Source organism: Athene cunicularia, assembly GCF_003259725.1.
Source record: "Athene cunicularia isolate RWA chromosome 7 unlocalized genomic scaffold, athCun1 chr7_part1, whole genome shotgun sequence".
NCBI lineage: Eukaryota > Metazoa > Chordata > Aves > Strigiformes > Strigidae > Athene > Athene cunicularia.
Window position 1 is genome coordinate 4,203,932 of NW_020799107.1, and position 6,000 is coordinate 4,209,931.

The 6,000-nt window shown below is 39.4% G+C and overlaps 1 protein-coding gene across 1 annotated transcript in view; it reads right to left on the bottom strand.

Moving 5' to 3' along the window:
* Positions 1-6,000, bottom strand: part of COL3A1 (collagen type III alpha 1 chain) — a 51,835-nt gene that overhangs the window by 44,880 nt on the left and 955 nt on the right. The window lies entirely within an intron of this gene.

Sequence of the window (6,000 nt, forward strand, 5' to 3'; positions counted from 1 at the left end):
CAGGAAAATAATCAGTTGGACTTGAATGCCTCTCTTTTTTCCTTGTTGGTTTTCCCCTCCATATTTATGCTGTTCTGCTCATACAAAAAAAGAGGGATCTACAAAGAGGACCACCCTGCCAATGACTAAGCCACCAACAGGCTTAGAATATTGTGCAAAGAATCTTCAAAATGTCTGAGCAGATTTCAATTACTCTTTTCAAAGATTTTCAATTCCCACTACACAGCCTATTGTTTGCTTTCACTAGGACATTCTTCTCTTAAACAGCTGGCACAGAATGACTACTGCTCTGTAGGGAAACAAGCAAACACTATACAGTAGATTTAAAGCCAAACACAGAAAGAATCTATATTTTCTTAAAAGAGCCTCTCATGAACATAGAAGTGCTTTCCAAGATAATATTAATTCTATTTTCACTGCTTAGAGCTGAAGGAAAGTATGGGGATGTAGTTGATTCTCCTTTGATTCTCAGTGAGGCTACTACACCGAACATCAAAGGAACAATGAGTGATGCTTCCCATATTTTTCATTAGTTGTGTTCAGGTGAGCAGTTGTTTCTCTTGTGTCTGAAAAAGGAGCAACAGTTTTGCCCTTGCCTCTTTTCCTAAAGGAAAAATGGAGAGAAGGAAAAACGAGAAGAAGCAGTGCAAAGAGAAAGAATAGAGGTAAAGAGATGTTTGCAGCAGACAGCCTGCTAATGCACCCGCTGGTCACTGGGTGTGAATTGTGGGGAATTTCAGTGAGAACTAATTATGTCCAGAAGTTTTCCAAGAACTGACAGTGTCGAACTGCTGTGGGAAGTAGTTTCCAGACACAGATCATCCTTTCATATCTACTGCTGCAAACGTGCACAGGGCGTTCCTGCACTTCTGCTGCCCTTTGCAGTGCTGGGGCTGGGAATAAATTGGAGCCTGATGCCACCATGGCAGCCAACAGAAGATTTGCACATGGAAGGAAATCTTTTACTGCCTGGCAGAAGAGCAGAGGTGCCTGTGCCACCCTGCAGGATGGGATGCACAGTGACTGAAAGAGACAACAGCCGAAAGGGATGGGTCTCCTGTGGCTGTGGATAGCTTTGTATTACGCCGAAGACCATTCTAGTACAAACCCTGCTAAAGTCTTAAATTTACAAGTCACATCCCCCATTTCTTGAGAGTCATTTGGGTGCCCATTCAGCTGTAAGAGAAGGCCTAGCCTTTCAAAATAAACAAAAAACCCAAACACATTCAGCCTTAAAATCTGTATCTTTCCATTATCATCACATTCTTCCTGTTCAATGTCCTGTGCATGCTTTCTCCTCCTTGGCAGACATCTCTTCATGGAGTACTTGTGTGAATCAAAGCAAAAAAAACAAAACAAAACAAAACAAAAAAAACCAGACATTGTTAAAGGAGGTACCATTTTCATTCTCATTCTGATAGTTCATGTTTAAATGAAGGGTTTGACGTAAATGAGGGAAAATGGAAGTAGTCTCTTAGCTAATCTGAAAGGAATCTTCTGCTAAACTAAACAAAGCCAGAAGTCCCAGAGTTGAAGTTTATCCAAACTAAATCCAACAAATGGTTTGTTGTTGGAGGGGTTTATATCATGTTTTCCATTGTCATTTTGACATGAAACAGGCAGAAGCTTCCACTTTTCAAATTCAGAGGCAAGAAGAAAGGCTCTGAAGTGAAAATAAATAAAGAAGTGGTCAGAAGCAGGTTAGGTTTTCTCAAAGCAAAATTTCCTATGAAATACAAGATGAGAAAAAATAATGACTGTTTGAAAATATAAATTAAAAATATAATTTACTGTGCCTCTCTGTGAAAGATGTATTGCTCTACAGTCAGTAATGGAACTCACTCCTCCTCAGACCCTTCTGGCATTCAAGAGAGGAGAAGCACACCTCTCTGTCTCTATTATACTTACAGAAGATACTTTCTGACTCCTGCAATATGTAATTTTTACTGTCTCTGGAGATTATCAGTTCATTAGCCACAGCCAGGAGCAATGTAAAGGTTAATCCTTCAAATATAGTCTCAAAGCAATGTGAGAGATATTAATGGCATGGTCCCTACACAAAAATATAGGAATCTTATATCCTTGAAACAAAAAATATCTGGCTGTGTTTAGGGAACCCACAGAGAGGACAGAAAGTAAAGCTTCATAAATGTTGTGCATTGAAAGATTCAATGGAAGAAAGAAACTCCATAGAAGAGTATCTGTCCTGCAGCAGCAACTAAGGTTCCCCTATCTAGTAGCAGTCTGGCCATGGGAAGGTAACTGCAGTGAGTCACTGCAGAGCATCTCTGTAACAGAGAGAACATCACCATGAGCAGCACAGCCCCAAACAGCCTTCTCTCCAGGAGGAATCCACTGGGTCCCCTGCGCTGGAGATGGGCAGCATGCTGAGGGCCAGAGGCTGCAGCATTCTTCTGCACCCATCCATGCTCCCTTCAACAGCCTGACCTGAAGCTACAGAAGCAAAATAACGCTTCTTGCATCACTCCTGGAGAAGGAATCACATCTGTGCCCAGTTCTGCTTCTCTACAGGGTATATTATCACGGAGATTTTGAAGGAGGGGTAGGCTGGTAAAGTATTGCAGCAGGTAAAATGATGACAGTTTTGTTCCATTTTGGGTTGAAGGTTATTTACATCTGCCCAAAACCAAAATCGGAATGTCTTAAAACTACAGACAAACAGATGGTAGGTACTGAATTTTAAACCATATTAGTTGTGCAATTTGCAATTTACCAAGGTACCTCAAGGAGAATGAGCTAACAGTTGTCATGTTGAATCAGAAAAGATTTTATCATACCCTTTTCAAGTTTGAGGGTTTTTTTGGGGTGTTACCAATAAAAAATTTAATTTTCTTCCATCACATAGAATTTCTGCAATGATGTGGGAATCTAATCCAGTTACTTCAAGACAAAAAAACCTCATTTTGTTAACAACGTATCTTTGCCATTGCCTTTTCCCAGCTGAGATCTTTTCCCTAATTTCTTAAACAAGCATGACTAAAAGGACAGCATAATCTGGAGTATTAATGGACATGACCATTGCACTAATTTCCACTGCTGTGGGTTTTGATATCAAACCAACAAAATAAAACTTGCAACTGTTGCAGCTGTTGCTGCTTCTGCCCTTCACAAGATTGTTAACCTACCATAAGAACGTCAAGAGCAATATAGTTTTCATGGTGCCTTCTAGACCAGGAAAGGATGCTTTGTTATTGTTTCCCCTTACTGGTTGGCTGAACCTTTCAATTCTGAAGAGAATTTTTAATCCAAAATTATAAATGACAATCTGTATAATTTCTATTACTGATCTACAGCATACTTTCCCAATTATGAAGGAAGGCATGTTCCATTTTCTGCACATTTTGGATTAAAACAAGGTTTGAACAGCATTAGCACATAACTGGGACAATGACTAATAGGTCCATGTTGGCCTGGTTTATCAGCCAGTCTGTGAAAGCAAAAAGTGATAGTAATTCACTCCTTTCTTTCTCTTGAATAGCATTAATTAAAAATAACACCCAGCTGTTGTGTAAGGTTGGCATCAGCTAAGATTTTGCAAGTAACACCTGTCTGAGTATTTCAAACTTTGGCAGAAGCTGGAAGAGGAAATAGGATCTGCTTGTAATCTGCAGCACTAAGAACGAAGCAAAGGTAATGACTCTAAATGAGGCATCAACAGTAATATTTGTGCCAGAGACAACACCCTTCTACCTCTGCTTCTTCCCCCTATAATTAGGCAGTGGATGGTTCCAGCTCCACCTCCTGTTTTAAAAAAATCAGTCTACAAAGATTTGGTCTGGAATCAAAAACAAATCTGGAAAATAATGAAAGGGATATATATACTGGTCTCATTTTCCTAAGGCTAATGTCTTCCAGGAATGTGTGATCTAAAATGTGTTTATGAAATTTGACATATTTCCAAGAACATATATATATATATATATAATGTTTAGAGGGGGTGGATTCCCCAGGCTTTCATTTAGCATGATTTTTCCAGACCAGAAAGGAATGTTTCAATTTTACTAAGCATAACCTCTCCTGCTGTATGCTTGGTGAAAAACAGTTAGGAAAAATGGAAGAAGAGCAGTAGACCCAGATCTTTCATACCTTCCCACAGTCCAAGTTACTTATGATGGTGTAATTATCTGTTGGCACACAGACATGCATCGTTTGGTTTTATCTTCAAAACTCTGGAGGGGGGCTTTTCCATATTACCAAAACCTTTGAGGAAAGATAGTTCTGACTGTCATCAGCATTACCCTTAAACTAGCTAATTTATCAACAAAGAATGCACATGTGCAAAGTTGCATACAGGTAAGTGCTAAAAATGTCAGTCTGGCAGTCTCGCAAATACACTGCATCTGCAATAATCATGTAATCCTTTCCAAATAGTAAAATAAGAAAGAAAAATGGCTAAATCAAGCTGTTTACAAGTTTTTTCTAAAATACCATCCTTCTTTTCTGGGGGATCAGAAGTGGGTGCTTGGCATAAAAAAATTGTCTGCATGCTGCCTCCTGAAACCTGCATGTAATGGTTATATTTAATCTTAAAACTGTAATTTGTGACTAGAAGTAATATGAAAGGTCAATACGTCTTCTCAGAGATAATTTAAGGATTCAGTCATTACCTCAGAAATGAGCTTCCTGACCAAACATCCAAGATAATACTTACATTACAAGAAAAACACTGAATTACACTAGAGCAAAAAATTATTTGGAATAATAACAAAGGGTTTCTGGCTCTGTTCTCACACTGCTTTTAGAGCAGTAGATTTTTTCTGATGAGCTCAGTGAAGTTCATCAAAAACTATGGGGTGTATGTATGAGAAATGTCACACTCCAGGTGACTGAGATGTCCTTTAACCCTCCCAGATGCAGCTGAGACAGGCTCAAGTCCATCTGACTTTCCTTTTGGCACCGATTTGAGTGGAGCTGTGCACGTGCTTCCCTTGTAGTCAGTGGAAACTGCCAAATACCTCCAGTCTGTCTAGCTAAAATTTATGCTGTCTTCTGGAAATAGCTGTCTTGATTGACTCTACAAACTCAAGATAAATGTAGGCTGTAAGGCTAACAAATGCTTTCACAAATTGTGCTGGCTGGGTAGAGGATGGATTTCTTTCCTAAGTTCTTACACTTTTTGGTTGTTTAATATACAGAACGTAAAGGTGCCTTCAGCTGGTGGAAATGAATATACATTGCTGGAATCTGAATCATCTGTGTCTGAAGCACCAGCTTCATGTCATGTCAGCCACCAGGAGGCATTTTATCTTGAACACGGGGCTTGCAAATGCCTTACACCAACTCAACACCCATCAGAAAACCTGAATCGTGTCAAGGTGATTTCATCTGCAGGCTGAAAGCATCCTGGTGGGTTACCAGTTTCTGTTCATGAAGTCACAGAAAATTCTTTGTTCTGCAATATCCAGATCCCAAGCTGTTGAAGAGGTTCAGCCTGAGGCTGTACTCAAATGTCCATTCCTAACCATTACAGCAAGACAAAGCAACATATAGCCCAGAGGTACATCTGACTATCCTAAACTTAGTGTATACTGAGCAGTTTCCTTAGGATCTTGCCAAGTCTTGTCTCCTGGCAGGCTTTCCCAAGGAAAATTTTATATTGACTTACATTTGATACAAACCATATAAACATTTTTCTTGACAGAGCATTTTAGCATGTCTGGAAATTCTCTTTTGAATCATGGAAAATTTCGTTTCCCAGTCCATCACTGCCCTGGACATGAATTAGTGATGTTAATAACTTCTTCAATTATTATTTTCTGTGAGAAAAGCATATTCAAATGTGTGGAAAGGAACATTCTGAAGAGAGAACAGAAGTCAATACTTCCAGGGATAACTAGTGTTCTATCAGTCTCTCTGTGTAACCTCATCCCTGTAAGTAGTATGGAAGTTAGCCCAGTAAGGAAATGTTACTACACCACGAAGCAGGAATGTGGCAGAGAAATGAGAATACTCCCTCACACTTCGTTTGTATATTGTTCT